Source organism: Panthera onca, chromosome A2 (genome assembly GCF_046562875.1).
Source record: "Panthera onca isolate mPanOnc1 chromosome A2, mPanOnc1 haplotype 2, whole genome shotgun sequence".
NCBI classification, from domain to species: Eukaryota; Metazoa; Chordata; class Mammalia; order Carnivora; family Felidae; genus Panthera; species Panthera onca.
The window spans coordinates 136,837,295-136,861,403 of NC_138340.1; positions in this window are offsets into that span (position 1 = coordinate 136,837,295).

Genomic DNA, 24,109 nt, shown 5'->3' on the forward strand with positions numbered 1-24,109 from the left:
AAAGAATACATATAAGATATTTTCACTTGATACATGAGTATTTTTATACATGAAATGCTTTGCCCCCCCCTCCCCTGCCAATTTATATATTGAAAACTCAACCACCAATGTGATGGTATTTGAGATGAGGTTTTTGGAAAGTAATCAGGTTTAGATGAAGTCATGAGAGTGGGGCCACCATGATGGGATTAATGTCCTTAAAAAGAAGAGGAAGAGATACCAGAGCTATTTCTTGTGCAGCCATGTGGAAGACACTGAGAGAAGGTGTCTCTTAGCAAGCCAGAAAAAGGGATCGTACTAGAAATAAAATCTTCTGGCACTTTGATCTTGGACTTCGCAAACTCCAGAACTATGAGAAATAAATATTTTTGTTTGAGCTACCTTAGCAGCATGAACAGACTACCACTAGAGAAAATTTAGTGATTTTTCTATGGTCAGACAGTAAGTAAGTAAGTGATCTATGACTCTTTGACTCTGATCCTTTCTTCTTAGCCAGTGGCCAACATCATCTGTGTAAGTACTCTAAATGTTAAGAAGATATTTCTAACTCTTAAATAATCAGACTGAAAGCAATGTCAACAGAAAGCTTCTTTCAACATCAGTTTCATCCAGGAATAATATCTATTATTATTATGGAAAATTTATTTATTTTTTTTCAGTATATGAAATTTATTGTCAAATTGGTTTCCATACAACACCCAGTGCTCATCCCAAAAGGTGCCCTCCTCAATACCCATCACCCACCCTCCCTTCCCTCCCACCCCCCATCAACCCTCAGTTTGTTCTCAGTTTTTAAGAGTCTCTTATGCTTTGGCTCTCTCCCACTCTAACCTCTTTTTTTTTTTTTTTCCTTCCCCTCCTCCATGGGTTTCTGTTAAGTTTCTCAGGATCCACATAAGAGTGAAAACATATGGTATCTGTCTTTCTCTGTATGGCTTATTTCACTTAGCATCACACTCTCCAGTTCCATCCACGTTGCTACAAAGGGCCATATTTCGTTCTTTCTCATTGCAATGTAGTACTCCATTGTGTATATAAACCACAATTTCTTTATCCATTCATCAGTTGATGGACATTTAGGCTCTTTCTATTATGGAAAATTTAAATTGTGCCTAGGATTAATCTTTTTCACAGATCCATCACTGAATATGAAGATGAAGGGAAATAATTCCTAACCAAATTTCTTTTACTTAGAGTTATAACCTAAATACCATCATTAAAATCTCTTTATCATCAGTTGAGCAACATACAAAGAAAATAGGTTCACAATGAATCGGCCAACTGTATTTAATATAACAATTGCGTGGAACATTTTAATACTAAAAATATGAGTCTATCTCTGCTTCCTAATAAAATTATAATTGGGAGACATAAGAAAAATATATGAAAAGATGATTGTACAAAAAGTACGTAAAATGTGTGAATAAGTTGTAAAGATGGAAATGTTAGAGAAATTCAAGAACACATGGGGGTCTGAAAGGCCTGAGAAAACTTTACAAATCATTGGGACATGGACGGTCTCTTAATGATTAGCTATTGTCAGAGAAGAAAAGAGGGTTGTGAGGACAGAGTGACATGTAAAGATGGAGAAATGTAGTAGTACTGAAAGCAAATATATGTTCTAAGAGGTAAGCAGAGTTGAGTTTAGAGAGGAATATGTAAAAGAAGAAATGAGAGAGGAAGGATGTTGGCCAGGTAGGATGAAACCACGTTATTGATGAATGCTCTGCTATGACAAAGTGCATGGAGGATATTTTAAGTTTGTTAGATATAAAATGATCTGGTTACCATAATAGTTGACAAGAATTACATCCATTGTTGAGGTTGAGAGTGGTAGCTTTTTAAAAATTCTTCATATGAATGAAAGCTTATAACTTTAAAAATCCACATTGGGAGATGCCAGAGTCTGTATGGCAAGCAATGGGCATCTAGATATATTTTTTCAAGAAAACAAAATAGAAAATAGTAATATTTGTCAAATCTTAGTATTTTGCATGATTGAAGTTTGTGCTGCAATTAGGAACTGAGTTTTTATTTAGTTATATGGACTGCATACATTAAAGAGTCCTAACATTCACATATCCATGTGTGTGTGTGTGTGTGTGTGTGTGTGTGTGTGTGTGTGTGATGTATATTTGCATGTCTGTGTGTGGATGTGTTTGCATACATATGTGAGCATGTTTATGAGTACATGTATGCATCAGTGCTGAAAGGAGTAGGAACAGGAGTTTTTTGGTTTTTTGGGGAACTATTGTAAAGGGGCACTTGAGGCCACTGCTTATAAAAACCATTGAAATTTACAATTTTGAAAATGACTTCAAATTTCAAGACTATCTTTGCTGAAGTCTTCTAATAGATGATTATTTTAAGTCATTATTGAGTTACATAGAAAGACAATTTAGTAACTATGGATTCCTACACACATTAACTAAAAGACCACATAATTTCTGTGAAAAGAAGGCAATTGCTCTGGTGATCCCTATTAATTCAAGTTAGTTCTTATGGTCTGTATTGTTACAAATAGGCTTCTTGGGACATTTCAGCATTTATTATAAAAATCTTGGGAGAACCAATGATAATGATGCAATTACTGTGTGTCAACTGCCTGGTTATTATATATCACTTATAGTCAATTTTTAATTAAAAAGCTCTCTGAATATTCTGGCATTCATCTTCATAGTGTTAATAAACAGAAGAGCTAATTGCAGTAAAATACTTCAGATTAGGCTTTAGAGAGTACATTTTTATCTAGATCCCTATCTATGTCCTTTTGAAAAGTACATCTTGGAAAATTACGGTTAGACTGTACTTTTCAAGTTGCTAAGAGGAGGAGGTATCTCTGCACATACTTTTTTTTCTTGGGTTGTAGATTTGACTAAAAAAACAGAATAATAGAACCTGGTGTTTGTAAAATTCCATTAAATAGAAGTGCATATGTTACACATACTCTTTATGAAAAGGGATATTAGTCTCAAGTATGAAAGGATTGTGTTGTAACCAGGAACTGAGCTTCCAGATCTGGCCAGATTATACCATTCCGATGGTATTTCTGTGGGTTTCAGTCCCCTTGTGAAAAATTTTAGTAGCTGAGAGGAGCCATTTGGAAAAATGCTTCAACTGATATTTTCAGTTTGAGGATTGGGGCATGAAGTTAACCTGTGTTCTATCCTTTTTTTCAAAAATTATCTATAATTTAAAGAGTGACCAGATAGAACACCTAAAATATTTCTGCGGAAGCTAGGAGATCACAGATTACCTAAATCAACATATAATATGTGGCAAGACTGTTGATAGCTTGAAGGGAACCAGGGGTTCCTGTGGTAGGAAGCAGAGACAAGATGCCACAGTGGCCTCTTGGAATGAGCCAACAGTAAAGGGATCATCAAAACCAGAAATGGGAGGCTTAAATCTTATGTTTACAAAAGTAGTGATGGTGTTCAGGAACTACTGTTCGAATCACCTCTAGACTATATTTAGCTTTGAGGAATAGAGGAGGTGGCTATAAATATGGATTTATACAAGTAAACCATATTTGCAAGTAGAAGTCTCTTTCTGGCTGGATAGTGAAAAGAAAATACTTCCTGACCATAAAAACCCATGATTGCCTAACTTTATTTTTACTAGATTAGAAATAAATGCTAAATCAAATTAAAATAAGATACGTAGTCATAAGCCTGGAACCTAGTCTTATATTTCTCCCATGAGAACACCTTTAATATATTGTCTCAAGTGAAAAAACATCCCATCAAAATAAATAATCATAAGGGATATGTTATATATATAATATATACAGGAAAAAATATTTTAAGTCACAAACCAAGAAATTATTCCATGTAATAGATAAACATTATGAACACTTTTTTTATTGTAAATTTAGGAAAATGATGGACTAAGTCTCAAAAGAAAATACACAGTCTTAAATATAATAAAGAAGGAAGCGTTCTACTCTTGTAACAACAAAAATTTAGTGAATGAGAAAGTACCAGTGGGTATAACCTCCCCTGCCCCTAACCCCTCAGGGTATGGTTAAAGTAGCAGCATGAGGGAATTTACATGGAACAAAGTTTGTAAAACAGTTCCTAATTATATTGCTAGTTACATGTATATGTACTCTGTGTGTTAAAATTCACAAAACTATGTACCAAAAAAGTGCACTTTTGATATAATTATGATAATTAAAAACATAAAGTGGAAAAAAACCACATAGTCTGACACCTGAATACATATCAGTTATTTTTTCAACTTTACAAAATGATCACCTATATTCTGTTTTCATGTTAAATCCACATCTTTCAGTTTCTTCAGTTGTCTTAAGCAAGATATCTTTTGACCTTGTGTTTGCAAATTGAATTACAGTTGAGTTTCAAATATCTGTAACATATTTGAGGTGACTAAAGTATGAAATATAGAAGTTATTTTTAGCGAAAGTGCATTTAAATGAGAAAAACAATTTATTTCTTCTGAAACCATCACTTTGCCTCTGGAAATTTAGCTTCATTATGTCTGTATGGAAAATTAAATTTTGAAAATGATTGCCAAGTAGCATTACAAAGAATTCTGAAATATCTGCTGTTTAAGACATTAAGGTAATAAAGTTTCAAATATTTATGAAATTATCCATATCTATTTTGAAATACACCAGAATCTTTTTAAACAGTAATGTTCACTTACTTGATTACTTAAATACAGTTGAGCTAAAAACTTTAAAATATTCACCAGTCCTGCATTTTTTTCCTCATTACCTTCTCTGATCATTGTTAAAGAAATTACTACATATTTACCAATTCTTTTGATGGTGCATTAAAATTATTCCAAATACTTACCTTAAAGTTCTTTGGTATCAAGTTTCCTATTATTCTCCTGAAAGAATATTCCATTTGCATGTATTTTCATGATGAATTCTGAAATACAGCTATTTGTTTCCAGGTTCATTTAAATATTTCATCTTTTAATACCTTTTAATACCTTTTTATACCTTTAGAATACCTGAAATGTAACTATTTAATACTAAAAATTTAGACGCTTTATATATTTAAAATCCACACTTTTGAATTAATTTAGAAATAATTTTTGAGTTATTTTCTGGACCATACTACTTATAAAATAATCATTATTATAGGTTCATAACAACTTTATCTTTTAATATACTTGCGTTGTTTACAACAGGGGATTTATGAAAAGCTTTTCTCCGGTCATAATTGCCTCTATCTCTAGTTCTTTATAGTGTTTTATGTTTTTTTTTTCTTTTAGATTATTGTAGAGATATATACTTGTACACAAACACGTCAATTGTAATTCAATAAATATCTCTCAAATATTATAAGCCTTCAATATTATAAACCTTAGTATCTTCAGTTGAGAAAAAAAAGTATTTTCAGTTGAGAAAAGAAAATTTGACTATCCAGCATACATCTCTAGTCTTACCTTTGCCCCTGAAATCCGGATAAATATATTTATTCAGTTGTCTACTCAACATTGCCACTTAGACTGAAAATGAGTATTTCTTTCCTGTTTTATCTTTAAATAGTAGACTTTATTTTCTAGAGCAGTTTTAGGTTCACAGCAAAATTGAGTGGCAAGTGAAGAGGACTCCCATATATTCCCTGCACCAATACCCATTACTAGCCTCTGCTATATCAGCATCTGGCACCAGAGTGTTACATTTGTTACAACTGATGAACTTATAGTGATGCATCATTATCATCCAAAGCCCATACTTTACATCAGGGTTCACTTTTGGTGTAGTACATTGTATGGAATTTTGACAAATGTTTAGTGATATATATCCATCATTGTATTATAAATTCCACAACCCTAATAATCCTCTGTTGCAGCCAGTTTTTTGAGTCAGGGGTTGGGTTTGAAAATTCAGCTTTCTTGACATACCCAATCTCAGGAAAGTGGGTGCTTGCCACCACTTGGTTAGCTCAATTGCATCCTCTCTGCCCCTTCCACATTTTCCCAATTCACTTTCTAAGGCTATGTAACTCAGGGGATGGAGCACTGGTCTCCCATATGAACATTTCAAATTGTTCCCAACCAGGGTGATTAACTTTCCCTCCCCCTCACATCAGTTGTTGTTCATCTCAGTAAATTATACCACCACCCCCCAAATTGCTCAAGCCTCAAATCCCAATGGCATCCCTGATCTTCTCTCTTATTAGTAACATCCGAATCAGCAGCACATGCTACCTGCTCTACTTTAAAATGACCCCAAAGCTGACTATTCTCCACAGTGCCCACTCCTGCTGCTGTTAGAAACAGCCACTGTCATTACTGGGCAAAAACCTCCTCATGGGTCTCTCTTGTTTTCCTCCTGACCCCCAAACAGCTATTGAAATATAAAATGTTAATGACAGGAGGTTCTTTGTGATCTGTCCCTGCTGTTGGTGCCACTTCATTGACTTTTGATCTCAAGCCACGTCGGCCTTCCTGCCAGTTCTCAAATCACTGAGGTCATTTTTACAACAGGACCTTCTAACTTGTTATTTGCATTGGTGAAATACTATGTCCTTTGTGTGGAGCCTTTTCCTCATACACTTGCATTTCACGAAACTCCTTCATTTCATTCAGGACTTTGCTCAGATGCTACCTCCTCAGCAAAACCTTCCCAGACTCCATTTCTAAAAAGTGTACAGATAATCTACATCTTCAAGCCTGCTTTATTTTTCTTCATGGTAATTATCACTGACAGATCTTTTATGTAAGTTTGCTTTTTACTTCTTGCTTGACTGTTTTCCCCACTGCAAGATAGCTCCAGGAGGGGAAGAGCTTTGTTTTTTGTTCTCCCATTTATTTATAAAACCTAGAACATAGGAGCGTCTCCAAATAAATTTTCTGAACAAATGTATGTTACCATAGCAGTACATTAATCTACGTACCAGTAGTTTAGTAAACCAGAAACTAGACTCGTTTCTCTACTTGCTAGGCCATTCTTTCTCTCTCGCCATATCTTTTTTCTCAACTTCAGTAGCCAGAAATCTGGTAGAGCTCAGCTCAAGTTACTGTGCATGGTTGAAAGGACAGTGGTAACATTCTTTGTAAAATGACTTGTAAGTTAGACTTTTCACTAATGTAGTCTAGCATTTCCACTAGTTAGCCTTTAAAAGCTCTTATAATTTCATCTCTATTTATTTTAATGGAATAGAAAGAAATATTTGTGAAATAATATATTATAAACTTTAGGGAAAAGATGCCTGAAATTAATAAGGATGTTGGTTAACTGTAAGATATTGAATTAATCATTAAGTTTATTTATTTATCTAAATAAATAATATAAAATAAATAAATAAATAAATAAATAAAATAAATATCTATCTATCTATCTATCTATCTATTTCCATGTAATTATTTTTAGTAATTTCAGAGTTGCATACTGTGAAATCCAAGCATTAAGAAAATGAAATGTGATTCTATTAAAAAACAGTATGCTAAAATAAAATGTATTAATTTGTATCCATGGCATTACTTTAGAGAGTATAAATAAACCAACAGTGACTACAAATTGAACTCTCCAATATCAAAAGCTAGGTCTTATTTCCCAACATAGCATGGTACTTGGAACTTAGAAGAAGCTCAAATGAATGGTGAAAGGAGGAATTTAAAATTCTATACAAAAGTTTAGAATTGTTTTTTTTTTACACATAGTATATAATTTCAGTAAATATAATTCTGATTGTTCTTGAATACCACTTTTCTTTATCCAGCAACTATCTAAAGTACCCTAAACTGTATTTTTTTTCCTGTAGGTGCTCATTAATTCTGAGCCTTAAGCATTAGGGTTCAAATTAGAAATCACTAGACAGGGGTAATGACTAAGAAATAGAAAATCTCCGAATGTCACATTTGTGAGTTTCTTCTCTTTTTGCTATTCCTGTCTTTGGATCATGTTCATCTTATAAAATAGTTTTATTCCTCTAGAGATATTTATAATGTTCAGGACTGGCTTTAACATGGAGGGCTGTAGGAAAAACTGACAGAGCATGGTTTAAGGAAGGCTGTGGTATCTCTGGTACTTTAAAATGTTTCTTGCATCAGCCTGTCAAGGTCCAGTTTCTTTTTCATTAGAGAAAATTTATTTCCTTACATTATGTTCTTACATCATCCCAAATGCATTCTTTGCTCCATAGTCATCGGTTCAAATGTATTTAATATTAGGATATGTCCATAGATCTGTTTATATCTTTGAAAAATTTTGGGTTGTTTTCCTGAGTACTGTTTTATATATTTCTGGCTCCTACTTAGATTCCATAATATACATTACCATATTTTGTATAATGTTGTAGCTATTGATACCCATGTCTATTGTTTACAACTTCCTGTTATCACAAGCAATGCTACACTATGACCATCCTTATACATATCAGTGTGTTTTTTGGAGGGGTTTAAACCCACAGTAAGTTTGCCAAATCATGGGGTAACTTTTCTGAATGATGTCACAGTGATTTCCAAAGTGTTTATATAATATATATCCTATTTTCATTTATCATATTTGAATCCACATTTTGAATTACCTACCTCTCTAATTTCTGACATTTCATTTTTGGGGGGTTTTGGTTTGAATTAGAATTTCTCTGACTCTTTATGATTTTCACTCTTTTTGTGTTTACATGATACAGCTAATGAATAGTAGAGATAGGATTCAAACCAGGCTGTTTGGTTCCAGGATCTGTGCTCTTAGCATCCTTTTTGTATTGTTCTTGGCCATTTGGATTGGATTTCCATGTATTTTCCATTTCTATCTTTGTCCATTTTTTTTTCCTGATACAGAGATACCTCAGTGAACAAAACACAGTAGCTGTTTCATTGGGGTAGATGGTGAGTGGTGCTGTGGGAAAAAAAAATAGAAACAGGGTGTGGACAATGTCAAGTGGTATGGGTATTTATACTTCTCTGTAGCATTTGTCAGAGAAAGAGCTTCTGGTATTGTTATATTTAAGAAACTTGAATAAATTGAGGAATAAACCAGTGAAATAACTGGAGACAGACTGTTTCACACAGAAGAAACAGGTGGCCAAAGTCATAAGGCGGGGGCAGATTTGGGATATTTGAGTAAGGGGGTCCAATGTGGCTGAAACAGGGTGACCAGCAGCTCCCAAGTGGTGGTAGGAGATGAAGACAAGCATGTGATTATGGGGAGGGTGATGGGACAGACTATGTATATATATATTTATATATATTCACTGTCCTTTGTGACAGTGCAGAGCTTTCTTGGGGTCCTCTTTCTCGCTTTCTCTCTGCCCCTCCCCTACTTGCACTGTCTCTGTCTCTCTCAAAATAAATAAATTAATGTTAAAAATGTATCTTGAAAGATTCCTATAAAGCCCCTAAAATATCTTCTGGGCATGGCATTTGTTCATGCAAGGTAGATTATAACTACCATTTCCATTTCTTCAGTATATATATTTTTCGTAATATATTTTTGTTCTGTTTCTCCGGAGAACCCAATTTTGTATGTGTGTGTGTGTTTGCGTGTGTGTGTGTATGGGTGTGTGTGAAGAGATTTTAAGGAGCTGGCTTACACAATTTTGGACACTTTAAAGTCCTACATTTGCCATTTACAAGCTGAAGAACATGGAGAGCCAGTGGTATAATTCAGTCCCAGTCTTAAGGTCTGAGAACCAGGGGAGCAGATGATGTAGATTCCAGTCTGGGTCTGAATGTCTGAATGTTGGAGTCAGGGGCACCAGGGAAAGTATTTATGTTCCAGTATAATCAAGCAGGAAGGGCCAGATCCTTCCTTCTTTGCCTTTTTATTCTATTCAGGTTCTCTTTACTAAACTCACCAATTCAAGTATTAATTTCATCCAGAAATACCCTCACACCCAGAAGTAATGTTTAGCCAAATATGCATCACCCTGTGATGACATGAAGTTGACACATAAAATGACCCATCACAAAAGAACTTTGGCTTTTACTCTGAATAAAATGGGAAGTGAATAGAGGGTTTTAAGCAGAGAATTGACATAACATTAGTCCTGCAAAGAAAGGGAAACTGCTGGTTGGAGAAAAGACTCTATGGAGGTAGGGTGGGAGCAAGGAGACCAGCTAGAATGATATTGCAGTGATGACACAGGCAACAGATGATGGTTATGTTCTACTTGACCATGATGCATAATTTTGATACATTGTTGCACACAATTAGCTGAAGTTCTGTTTATCATTTCTTATGTATATTTGTCTATTTAATTAGGCCTATACATGTTTTTCTAACTTTTCTTCTTTTTGATAAAATTATACTGGCCCGATATTCTGAAGTCTACAGATCTCTCTTAATTTTACTTTTCACTTGTTCTTTTTATTATTTGTACCATCTCATATAAATGGGATTAAATGTACCTTGAAGGGCATCTGGGTAACTTTGTCAGTGAAACATCTGACTCTTGGTTTCAGCTCAGGTCATGATCTGGTGGTTCGTGGGTGCGGCCCGCAGAGGGCTCCTTGCTGACAATACAGAGCTTGCTTGGGGCCTTCTTTCTTCCTTTCTTTCTGCCCCTCCCCTACTTGCACTTTCTCTGTCTCTCTCAAAATAAATAAATTAGTTTTAAAAATGTATCTTGTAAGACTCCTAGAAAGCCCCTAAAATATCTTCTGGGCATGGCATTTGTTTATGCAAGGTAGATTATAACTACCATTTCCATTTCTTCAGTATATATATTTTTCGTCATTTTTAGTTCATTCTTATGCACTTTTGGCATTTTGTATTTTACAAGACTTCTAGTAATTCTATTTTAAAGGTAACTATCTTTAATTTTTCAGTTTTTTTTCATTCTCTTTATTTGCGTCTTTTCCTTTTTTTTCTTTATAGAACTTGCCAGAGATTTGTTTAAATTATCCTTTTTTCAAAGTACCGTCTTTTGTTTTCTTGATTGGTTTTATTCTTTAATTCATATACTGACTTGTACTTTATTATTTTATTCTTTCTTATTTCTTTGATGAACCTCCATTCCATTATTCTGTTGTTGGGTTGAATGTGAAACTCATTTCCTTCCTTTTTATTTTTTGATAAATAATGCATTCAAATATTCAAACTTTTTCTGCCTTTTTTATTTTTGTGAATAATGTATTCAAGCCACTATTACTCCTCTAAGCACCGCATTAACCACTTGCATAAATTTTTCTGTGTAATTTATTGTGTATATAAGTATTTCATACATTTTCTCTTGGCTTCATATTTATCCTTGGATTATTAATAGTTTGTTTTGTTAGTTTTTAGATCTATGTAATTTTCATGGTATTCCTAGTTCATGAATTTCTACTTTTCCTTCTTTAGGGTCTTTATCGCTAAGGTGTTAACACTTGAATCTCTGTATCTCAAGTTTTATTTTATATTCTCCACTCATCATGTCTTCCTGGTATTGTTTAGGGTGAGTTTCTTCGTTTCTTTGCTCCCTAATTTGCTCAGAGCCAATTGTGCTGTTTAACTTCTTTACTGAATAATTTGTTTCAGTTCTTATATTTTTTGTATCCAGGGAGTCCACTTGGTCATTTTTATGACTAATTGTTTTTGTTTCATTTATCCCATATCTTTGCTTATCCCATTACATTTGTTTTTATGCTTATTAATATTCTATTCTGTCTGGTTCACCAATACTGCTTATTTTGCCCTCGGTTGTGTCAATGCCAAACTTGCACTGGGTGTGTGAAATGGGGAAGGGACATTTCATTCAAGGCCACAAGGGAGAGAGACCAAAGATGCTGTGAACTCAATTCCACCAAAGAAAGGGTAGAAGAGATTGTAAGAACTGAAATGAAGGGGGGGGGATCTTAGGCTTTTGTGTTTGTTAACGGTCTTTACCCAAAGGAAAAGTATGGGGCACCTGGTGGCTTCAGTCAGTTAACTGTCTCACTCCTGATTTTGGCTCAGGTCATGATCTCATGGTTTGTGAAGTCGAGCCCCATGTTGGGCTCTGTGCTGATAGCACGGAACCTGCTTGGCATTCTTTCTGTCTCTCTCTCTCTCTCTGCACCCCCCCCCCCCCCCGCTTATGTGCTCTCTCTCTCAAAATAAGTACATAAACTTGAGGAGAAAAAGGTAAATATTATGCTTATCTTTATGACAGGCGACAACTTTGAAAGTTGGAGCATGGTATCGTCTGAAATTAAGCTCTGACCTCCCACAGAAACTGGGAAATAGGAGCACTGTCATAATATTTGAAATAGATAGTTCCCAGGTTCTTAAAGGAGACATTCTTGGGTTGGAAAACTGGCAAGTGAATTAAAAAAAAAAGATTTATATCTCAAAGGGGAAGAGAAAGAACTTAGAATTAAAAGTTTTCTAAAGAAATCCCTCTAACAAAAGGGAGGTCAGGGCTTAGAGTCAGGAAGAAGTCTGTCTAAAGTTAGTACAAGCTGAGGGGGAGGTTAGGGTGTGTTGATCATTTATTCAGTTAGTTGTCTCTCTCATGACAGTGATGATCCACACATACTTTGGTATTTATCCTGAGGAATGCACAGTTACTTCAAATAGCAGCTGCTTGGGGTGCCTGGGTGGCTCAGTCGGTTAAGCGTCCGACTTCGGCTCAGGTCATGATCTCACAGTCTGTGAGTTCGAGCCCCACGTCGGGCTCTGTGCTGACAGCTCAGAGCCTGGAGCCTGCTTCACATCTGTGTCTCCCACTCTCTCTCTGCCCCTTCCCTGCTCATGCTCTGTCTCTGTCTCAAAAATAAATAAACATTAAAAAAATTAAAAAAAAACAAAAAAACAAACAGCAGCTGCTTTGTGTGGTAATGTTTTTTGGGCGGGGTAAAATCCTAGTGTCAGGGACACTAGGGTTTAATGAATGTGAAATGGATGGATGGGTGGAGAGATGGATGAATTGATGCAGAATGTAAGATGTTTTCTTACAAATTTGCCAATTTATAAAAACTGCATTGATTAAAAAGAACATAACATTTAGATAGAGTTATTAATTTAAAAGTGTTCACATGTGACTTTATATAAAGTATATTACTTTGATGGTTAGATATTATAAAGTTTTATTAGGTAAAGAAACTAAGTGGTAAAAGTCTATCTCAGAATATCTCTAAGTAAGCTCTCACATGAGATACCTACCAAGAGGGAAAAAAATAAAACTTTATTAAGAAGTATACATTATAAAGGAAACAAGATGTGGTGTTTTTTTTTCTTTACAATATAGGTTAATGATGCAGTTGATATTAGGAATTTTACCATAGGCAGCATTGTTTTAATGTAAGAGCAGTAAAGTTTGGTCTACTGGTAGCCCATGATCTCCCACATCTCTGAAAACAAAGACTAGTAGAGGAAATTATTAGTCCTGTTTCTAATTAATGAGACAACATAAGGTAATGCCAGTTTTTCTGTAATCATAGCATAAGGATAGACCAAGTACTATAAAAGGATATATTTGACTTTAATTTGGTTGTTTTTTGAAAGAAGACAAAAAATGCACTGAAAGTAAAGAAAAAACAAAAAGCAAAGTCAATAAAATTTAATGACCTACTAAGGATTATAGTTCATTGCTTATTATCCAGGTACTTGAGCTTTTTGGGGGAAAAAGGTGTGAAGCCAAAACAATATTCTAAAAGGTTTGTGGTTAAGATCATTTTTATTACTCTGTTAATGTTTGATTGGATGGTGATGTCTTTCAAGGGATTTCATTTGAATGAAAGTGCCTGCTGGTTGATGCCTTTATCTCATAGGCACACTACTAGTCTGTTCTTCAATCGCCTAATCTCTAATTGAAAAATGTTCTGTGTAGCAAGACTTGGACTCTCTTCATCTCACTCTCATTAGTTCTTGTTTTAAACTTTTTTTTTTTTTCAATAAGGAGAATCATTTAGGAAACATGGATGATAATGCTGAGAATGCCCTTCTCATTGATAAAATGATGCTTGTAATTTCACACATTGCCAGTTTTAGGGAGGAGATAACAGGTTATTTTATTCTGAGTCTTCCCTCCCCGTATTATTTGAGGATACATTTAGCATGCCCTCTCCTTTGGCTAAGGAGTTGCAAGAGCAGAAATGAAACTAAATGAAACCAAAATCAAAACCAAACATGCAGGTCTAAGCAATGCAAATTCTGCAGAAGCAATTTATTTCACCTCATTGTGACTGTATTTTTTTTTCCAAAATAAAATTGGCAGTGCCCTTTGAGTGAGGGCACCCTGCCATACAAACAGATGGACAGGGAAGTAGGTAGCTTAGAGACCATGTTTATTTGTCAGATTTGTTTATAGAGAGCGATGTTCACAGCCAGGATGGTGAATGTTGCTCTCTTAAAGTTTCTCTGCCTTTGGGAAGACTGTTTATTTTTTAAAGCTGAATGTAATTTGAAAAAAAAATGTATCTCTGGTTCATGGTCAGACCTGAGAAAACACAGACTCAATCACTTTTTCTAGTGGAATAGTATTACAATGAATTATTGAGTGACTATTTCCTATAGGGAACTATCACCAAATCTTTCATAATCTTTCAAATAATCATTGAAAGGCAAATGTATGCTTTCAATAAATTAAGGCTAAAAAAGTTGGAAACAGATTTTATAATTTCTCCCTACATTATGCAAGTATGACATATTTGCTTAATAGTGCATCATTAAATTCACTGAAATTCTTTCTTGTCTGTCTATGAAAATGAAAACTGTAAGATAGGAGTCTAGTTCTATTCTTTCGTACGTGGCTATCCATTTTTGCCATCACTATTTATTGAGAAGACTACTCTTTCCCCATTTTGTATTCTTGTCTCTTTTTTAATAAATTAATTGACCATATATGTATGGGTTTATTTTTGGGCTTTTTGTTTTCATTGTTTTCTGTGTCTGTTTTTATGTCAATACCATGCTATTTTGATTACTATAGCTTTGTAATATAGTTTGAAATCAGGAAGTGTGGTGTCTCTAGCTTTATTCTTCTTTCTCAAGATTGTTTTGGCTGTTAAGGATCTTTTGTACTGTCATTAAAAAATCACGATTTTTCTGTTTCTGTAAAAATTGCTATAAGAATTTTGAAAGAGATTGTATTGAATCTATAGAATACTTTAAATAGTATGAATATTATTTTATATTTTTATAATATTCTTCCAGTTCTTGAACATGGAATATCTTTCCATTTATATGGTTCCTCTTCAGTTTCTTTCATTAGTGTCTGACAGTTTTTGGTACAGATCTTTCACCTTCTTGATTAAATTTATTCCTAAGTGTTTTACTCTTTTGATGCTATTGTAAATGGGATGTTTTAATTTCTCTTTCTGATGGTTTGTTGGTGTATGGAAGCACAACTGATTTTTGTACATTGATTTTGTATCCTGAAAATTTACTGACTTAATTTGGAGTCTTTAGGATTTACTACATAAAATATCGTGTCATTTATAAGTAAAGACAGTTTTAATTACTTCTTTCTTTCTTATTTGGATCCCTTGTATTTCCATTTCTTCCGTAAATTACTCACTAAGATTTCTAGTACCATGTTGAATAAAGGTAGCAAGAGTGGGCATTCTTGTCTTGTTCCTGACTTAGAGGAAAACTTTCAGCATTTCAGTGTTGAGTATGATATTATATATGTGGGCTTGCCATATATGTTCAGGTGTGTTCCCTCTATACCCAGTTTGTTGAAAGTTTTTTGAACTTTTATGATGAAAAATTGTTGAATTTTGTGAAATGCTTTTTCTGCATCTCTTGAGATGTTGATATGATTTTATCCTCCGTTTTGTTAATGTGGTTTATCATATTTATTCATTTGCAGTTGTTGAATCATCCTTGTATCTCAGGAATACATCCCACTTGATTATGGTATATGATCTTTTAGTGTATTGTTAAATTTGGTTGGTAATAATTTTGCTGAGGACTTTTGCATCTGTGTTCATCGGGGATAATTTTCTTTTGATATCATTGTCTGGCTTTGGTATATGGGTAATGCTGTCTTTGCTAAATGAGTTTGAAAGTGTTCTGGTCTATGTTTGAAAAGGCTTGATATGGATTGATACTAGTTCTTTGATAATTTGGTGGAATTCACCACTGAAACCATCCAGTCTTGAACTTTTCTTTGTTGGGAGATTGTTAATTACGGATTCATCTTTAATATGATTAGTACTAAGTTTGTTCAGGTTTTCTATTTATTCAAGAATTTGTCTTGGTAGTTTGTATATATATCTAGGAATTTATACGTTTCTCGTAGGTTGTCCAATTTGTTGGTGTATAATTATTCATTTTTTATGATCCTGTATATTTCTGTGTTATCAGTTATAATACCTGCTTTTTCATTTATAATTTTATTTATTTCTGACCTTTTTTCTTGGTAAGGCTAGCTAGAGGTTTCTATTTTTTGTTAATCTTTAGAAAAAAACAGCCCTCAGTTTCATTGATTTTTTAAAATTGTCTTTTTGTCTGCATTTCATCTATTTCTGCTCTGATCTTTGTTATTTCCATCCTTATGCTAACTGCAGTCTTAAATTTTTCTTATTTTTCAAGTTCCTCGAGGCGTAAAGTCAGGTTATTAATTTGAGATCTTTCTTTTTTCTTAATGTAGGTGTTGATCAATGTAAACCTGCTTGTGCTTCATGCCATAGATTTTGGTAAGTTGCATTTCCATTTTCATTTGTCTCAAGAGATTTTTTGATTTTTCTTTTATTCCTTCTTTGACCCATTGGTTGTTTAGGAGCATGTTGTTTAATCTCCACATATTTATGATTTTTCAAGTTACTTCTTGTAATTGATTTCTAGTTTCATACCATTGTGGTCCAGAAAGATGTTTGATGTAATGTCAGTCTTTCCAAATTTATTATGTCTTGTTTTGTGGACTAACATATGATCTATCCTGGAAGTGTTTCATGTGCCCTTGAGAAGAATGTGTATTCTGCTATTGTTGATGGAATGTTCTGTATATGTCTGTTAGGGGCCATCTGGTCTAATGTGGAAATATCCTGTTACTATTGTATTGTTGTCTGTTTCTCCCTTCAGATCTGTTAATATTGGCTTTTTATATCTAGATGCTTCTATTTTGGATACATAAGTATTTATAATTATTAGATCCTCTTGATGAGTTGGCCCCTATATGATTATGTAATGACCTTCTTTGTCTTTGTTACACTCTTTGACTTTAACTCTTGGCTTTCAGAAGTAGGTATTTGGGAACTTATTCCTCCACTTAGAGTCTTGAAAGTTGAGGTGCTTGATGTGGGGTCAAAATCCTTTACTACTCCTCAAGGAGAAGCTAGGAGTTGGGGATTCACTCCTACCTTCTCCCTACAGAGTAAAAAGTTTGAGTAGGGTTTATGGTGAGAGTATGTATCAGCCTTTTTACCCTTTTCTGTTTGGGTATTTACTCATTTGTCTGATATGTAGGAGTTGTTCAGCTAGTTTCTGGATCTTTTTCACAGAGGATTTCTCTGTGTATAACCACATATGTTGTGTATTATGAGAGGAAGAGAGCTCATGAATCCTGAATATGTCAAAGAAGCTCTTTTAAAAAGCAATTTATTTTATGCTTGTTTGTTGATTAACCAAATGTATGCCACCAAAATATTAACAGTCATGGGCAGAAAAAAAAAAAACAAAACAAAACTCTTTCTTTAGGAGAGATCATTTAGGTCTCAGAGGGAAAAAGTAAAGCATACAAGCTGAATTTTTTTGTCCCAATGATATGTGAATTTTCCCTGTTTTTCCAAGTGTCACAAAGTTTTATTTTAGCATACATAGCTGCTAAATCAGTATTCGCTGTATGAGCAATAGGTATGGATAATCTTTAAAATTAATGGGGTATGGCTATATTTTTGGTGGTTTCTGTGTAGCAGCCACACAAATATTGATATCATCATGACAAGGGTACTGTGTTGTGATAAAGAGATATGGAGCTCCTGGGGATGTTGTGCTTGGCTGTCCTTTCTATCTTATCTCTTTGCATATGTTTCCTTGCACTGTTCTCCTTATCTCATCCACTTCCTGCCATAGTACTCCCCTTAATGCATAAACTGGAGGCATAGGGAATGAATATCTTCTCTTTTTCTCCTTTATCATGTAGCATTTTCAGACTGAGTTGTGGTCTTTCTGATTGCCAGATGCAATAGCACCAGTTAGAGGTATCTCTCTTTCATACATATTTGAGGACAATTTATTTTTCCTCTAGTTTGGTGATACTTGCTAGTCTATTTTGCAGATGTTTATGGCCTTTTGGATTCATTATGTAGGAAATTAATTTGAAGAGAAGATTGAAAAAGTAAATAACTTGAGCCAAGCAGTCAGTAACGTATGCTTGACCAGGTTCTGTTGTTTTGTTTTGCTTCAAGGATATTTTGATTTAAATCCATTTTGACTCTTACTGGGAAATTTGGGCTGATTGCTTAACTTTATGTGCTCAAGTTTTTGATCTGTAAGTTAAAGTAAAGCCTATAAACTGTTCAAATAGTATCTCACAAGCATTAGGTATATAATAAGTGCCTGTTATAGCTACCTTGTTTGTGCAAATTTCAAGGTAGTCTGTGCCTTTCAAGCACAGGGAACAGCATTTGCTCTTTGTCAAATTTTTCTTCATTGTAGAAACATCTGTCCTTGTACAGGCTTTTATTTTGTGTACACCTATCAGATGTGCCTAGATAAATGCTTGCTGAATAAATGGACATTAAGACATTCTGTTCATGGTGTTTGGTTTCTTTAGACATCTAAGGATCAGGGCATTGATGATATATTTTCAATTAAAAAAAAGAATGAAAGCAAAATGTTCTCTATTTTTCTGACACTCACTGTGGTTTCTTCTAATCAGTAAAACTCACTTAAGGGATTTGAACTTAAATTTTATATTTAGTAATCTTAAGGAATGAATTCTTCAGAGGTATTATACTATTTTAAGAATGGTAGTTCAAGCAGTCTACAGAAAATTATTGAACATATATTATGGGTATTGTACTGAATTAAGTGCCATAGCCCTTTAACTTATATTCTCGAGAGGGAGACACTTTACACAAAGCAAGAGCAAGTCTGATGACGCAAACACCAGCCTTGGGCACAAAATTGCTTTCTATTATTAACTGTGTGCCCTTGAGGAAGTTCATGAATGTTTTGAGTCTCCTTTCCTCATATCTACAGTGAGAATAACAACCACTTTCTAATTTGCAGCAGATTTAAAAATAAAGCAGGAATGAGACAATAAGGTGATACCACTTTGAAAAGTAACTATTGTACAAGCATATGCTTTTGTATAGGCCAGAAACAGTCTTAGTTGGATAAGGGGAAAAGCAGCATGAGACTTGGGAAGTAGAGGGGATTAGGCCTGATGTCCCCTGCTCTTCCAGAAGGTTACATTAGTAGGTAGCTGGGAGCAAAGGTATTTGTCTCCATGCCAGGAGGAGGGGACAGGGATCCAGGGTACAGTTTACTCTGCTGTATGAAGAAGGTAGCCTGAAATGGACTGGCCTCAACTCTTCTCCATATGGGAGAGAGATTTAGGCTGCTGAGAGCATCATATTGAGAAATTCTGAAGCATATTTATGATGACACTTCAGGAAAGGAAGAAACAATCTAGTCTATGTTTTGATGGAAATGAGGTAAAAATACAAGTGTTTCATAGTGTTAATTAGAAGCTGAGGAAATAGAAGTGAATTCAGCCTGTGTTTTGCTGGCATCAGGTTTATAGCAGAAGCAGCAGCTGCTGCAGTCTGTGGGGATCCCTCTAGGTCACTGGGATTCTAGCTGGTGTCCCAGTGAGCTCTTCCAACCCTGTGGATTAATCATTTAATTTTAACCTGATCCCTGGAGCCTGGCCCATTGCATTTGATCAAGCAGCCATTCCTTGGCAGCCATCATTTGACTTTGTTGCCTGTTGGGCTCTTTCCTGTGTTACTTACTTTCCGTGTCATGGGCTTGCTTTGTTGGCATACACATGGCTCAACATACTCTCTGGATTTGATGTCCTTGCCTCAAATAAGGATATCTATAAATTTGGTTGACAGCATTTTCAGTTTAGAGATTAAGTGTCTATGAAAGAGGAGGAGACAGGTAATTGTCATCACTGGGTAACAGATGAGCACTTTTAGGCAAAGCTAACAGTTCCTTTGGCACCATGTAAAAGTACTGAGAAAAGCTGGCCTGGTAATAACACAACTCACTGCACCTGAGTAGCTAAAAAATTGATGGCTTGCGAAATGATCTGTATTTCATTTAATTCTCAAAAATGCCAGTTTGGATATTTAGCTATGAGTTATAAACTTATGAAGCTTCTATTTTTCCCCATTTTTTCCTTTTTATTTCCTTCTCTCTCTTCTTTCCCTCTTTCCCCTTCCATTCTTCCCTTCTATCCTTTTCCTTCCTTTCTTTCTCCCTCCATTCCTCTCACTTTTTCTGTCTCATGTGTATGAAAGAAATAGTAGACAGTGTTAACCAATGCCTGTAGAGACTTGCTTATATATAAAAATTCATGAAGAAACACAGGAATATGCCCCAAAACACTTTACTATTTTATTTTATTGTGTCAAGAATACTTCACATGAAACATGCTTAATAGTTTCTTTTGGCATTTAATACAGTATCATTATCTATAGACACAGTGTTAGTACAGCAGATCTCTAGAACTTAACTCATTTTGTTTAAATGAGATTTTATACACATTGATAGTCAAATCCCCAATCCTCCTTCTCACAATTGGCAACCAACGTTATACACACACACACACACACACACACACACACACAAGTGTGTGTGTGTGTGTGTGTGTACTTATATATGTATATATATATATTCTTTGATTTTATGAGTTTTTAGATACCTGATACAGGTGAAATCATACAATATTTGTCCTTTTGTGAGTGATATATTTTCTTTGAGCATAATGTTCTCATGTGGCATATGAGGATTTCTGTCTTTGAAAAAAATTTTTTTTAATTTATTTTGAGAGAGAGAGAGAACGAGTAGGGCAGAAGCACAAAGGGAGGGAGAGAGAGAATCCCAGCAGGCCGACAGCCCAGAGCCTGACTTGGGGCTTGATCTGAAGAACCCTGAGATCATGACCTGAGCCGAAATCAAGGGCTAGTTGCCTAACTGACTGAGCCCTTCAAGAGCCCCAGAATTCCCTTTTTTTTTTTTTAAGGCTGAATAGTACTCTATTGTTATGCATATACCATAGTTTTTGGGGTTTTTTTGTTTTGTTTTGTTTTTTAAATTCATTCATCTATCAGTGGACATGTAGGTTGTTTTAACATCTTGGCTATTGTGAAAAGTGCTTCGCTGAACATAGGAAAGCTGCTATCTCTTCTAGATCCTGATTTTACTCCTTTTGGATAAAAACTCAGAAGTTGGGTTGATGAATGATATGGTAGTTCTATTTTTAAATTTGTAAGGGAAAAAAAGTAATATGAAAAAAAATACTGTTTTTTCACATTTGCTGCACCAGCATTCAACAGTATGCAAGGGTTCCAATTTCTCCACATCCATGCCAACATTTATCTTTTTTTTTTTTTTAATAGCCATCCCAACGGGTATGAGTTGCTATTACGGCTTTGGTTTGCCTTTTTGTGATGATTAGTGAAGGTAAACATCTTTTCATATACTTGTGGGCCATTTGTATGTCATCTTTGAAAAAAACGTATATTCAAGTGTGATGCTGACATTTTAATGAGATTATTAATTTTTTGCTGTTGGAGGAGTTTCTTATGTATTTTTGAAATTAACCTCTTATCTGATATTTGGTTTGCAAACATTTTGCTGTAGAGAAGCATTTTAATTTGATGTAGTCCTGTTGGTCTATTTTTGCTTTTGTTGTGTATGCTTTTCATGTTATGTCCATGAAATCATTATCAAGACCAGTATAAGTAAGCTTTTTGTCTGTGTTTTTTTTTTCCCCCTAGGAGTATTATAATTTCAGGTTTTCATTGAAATATTTTATCTATTTTGAGTTAATTTTTGTGTATTGCATAACATAAGGATTCAGTTTCATTATTTTGTGTGTGGATATCCAGTTTTCTAAACACCATTTGTTAAAGACACTATCCTTTCTCCATTGTGTAAAGTCAGTACCCTTGTCAAAGATCATTTGTCTGTATATGCATGGATTTATTTCTGGAATCTGTTTTCTGTTCCACTAGTTTATGTGTTTTTATGCCAGTACCATACTGCTTTTTTTTTTTTTTTAATATCAACTTCTTTACACTATGATTTGCTACAATAAACTATTCATCCTAAGTGTGTAATTTGATCAATTTTTAAAAAACATTTATTTATTTTTGAGAGGCAGAGACCATGTGAGCAGGGAAGGGGAAGAGAGAAAGAGAGAGAGAGAGAGAGAGAGAGAGAGAATCTCAAGCAGGCTCTGAGCTTTCAGTGTAGAGCTCTATGGGTGGCTTCATCTCACAGTGAGCCCATACCTGAGCCAAAATCAAGAAGTGGATGCTTAACTGATTGAGCCATCCAGGTGCTCAAACTGATATATATATGTGTGTGTCTGTGTGTGTGTGTGTGTGTGTGTGTGTATAAATCAAACTGATATGTATGTCACTATAGATCAGTTTGAATTTTCTAATGGAATCTTCCTGAGATCCACCTGTGTGATATGTATTAATAGTTCATTCCTTTTATTGCTCAGTAGCATTCTGTTATACGGATATACTATATATTTTTTTTATACATTCACCTTCTGATGAACATTGGATTGTTTCCAATTTGGGGCTATTATTAATAAAGTTGCTCTGAACATTTACAAATATTTTTTTTGCAACATCTCTTTTAATTGCTATAGAATTGTAATATACTTTGAAATCAGGAAATGTGATGCTTTTAGCTTTGCTCTTCTTTTTAAAGATTATTTTGGCTTTTTGATTTTTTTTTGTTTTTCCATAGGAATATTAGAATACCTTTTTCTATTTCTATTAAAATTCCTTTTGAGATTTTGATAAAAATTGCATCATTGCATCTATAGATTGCTTTTGCTTTTACATTTAATATTTGAATTACTTGGTTAAATTATCTACCTTTACCTTCAAAATTTTGGGGTGGAATCAACACTCTAGGATGATGAATTATATTTATCCAATGACTTTGACAAATCAGCATAAGGTCATATGTTCCAAGTGAAAAGTACATATAATGGCTAAATTATCTTTATCTGCCTTTCTTGTATTTCCCCTTTTTCATTAGTTTTGCTATGATTCCGTGTCCTATTCTTACTTGCTCATTTGCTACAGTGCCCCATGTTCTATACCTAGCCTTTCTGTTTTCCCTAGTGATCAGAATACTGATGACCTACATAAAAGGAAAAGAGCTGTTGTAATCAACTAGTTAACATGAAAATTTTTACAAATAATGGCCATTTGAACTATTGAACCTCTAAATGATATTCTCATTGTTAAAGAAAGTCTCTAAAACCAGTAATTTATATTATTTTCACTTTATTAAAGTCTTTGTGTAGACCATTTTAATCTTCTAAAAGTTTAATAACCATCAGCAGGTGGGGAAGGGGTGTATAATGTCCTAGCCCTTCATCTACTCATCCTACATCAGCCACTCTTACCCACACACCTCCTGCCTGTCCTTTAATAGTAAGTGAAATAAGTTCAAAGTGATCCACCACAGAGGTGTAACTAGACATGTAGATTGAGGTTTATTTCCTTTCTAAAGTAAATGGGTATGTAAAAGAAGACATTCTCCAAAGTTTAGATCCCAGAACAATAGCTATATAAAGACTCTTTTAGGAAAGAAAATAAAAACAAAACAATTAAAATTGAAAGGAACCTGTTGATTCTCTTCCTATGTAACTTTGTCCAAGAAAATTAATAGGGGATTTTGACATATAGGGGTTAATCTTGATTGGTAATAAGGTCTTTGAGTCTCAAAAATTTAAAGTGGTTGGAAGTAACTCTGCCTACCTGGGAGAAGTACTGATCATTAAAGTTATTTTGGTAATATAATTATCATGATTTCAAGAGATTATCCAACGGCATGTTTTTTGAAGCACTCTGAAATATTCAAACTTAGATTCAAGTTTATGGTTATGAAATACATTGTCCAGCATTTTCCAGGGAGTGGTGCCAACCGTTGTCAGTGAAGTTAGATATATGACTTCCCAAATCACTTCAAACAAAATTACTTGGTCACAGAGCACCTTCCCTATTCCTAATTGCTTATCTTTTATTCCATCCAGAAATTGTTTTAATCTGTATTACTACCTTT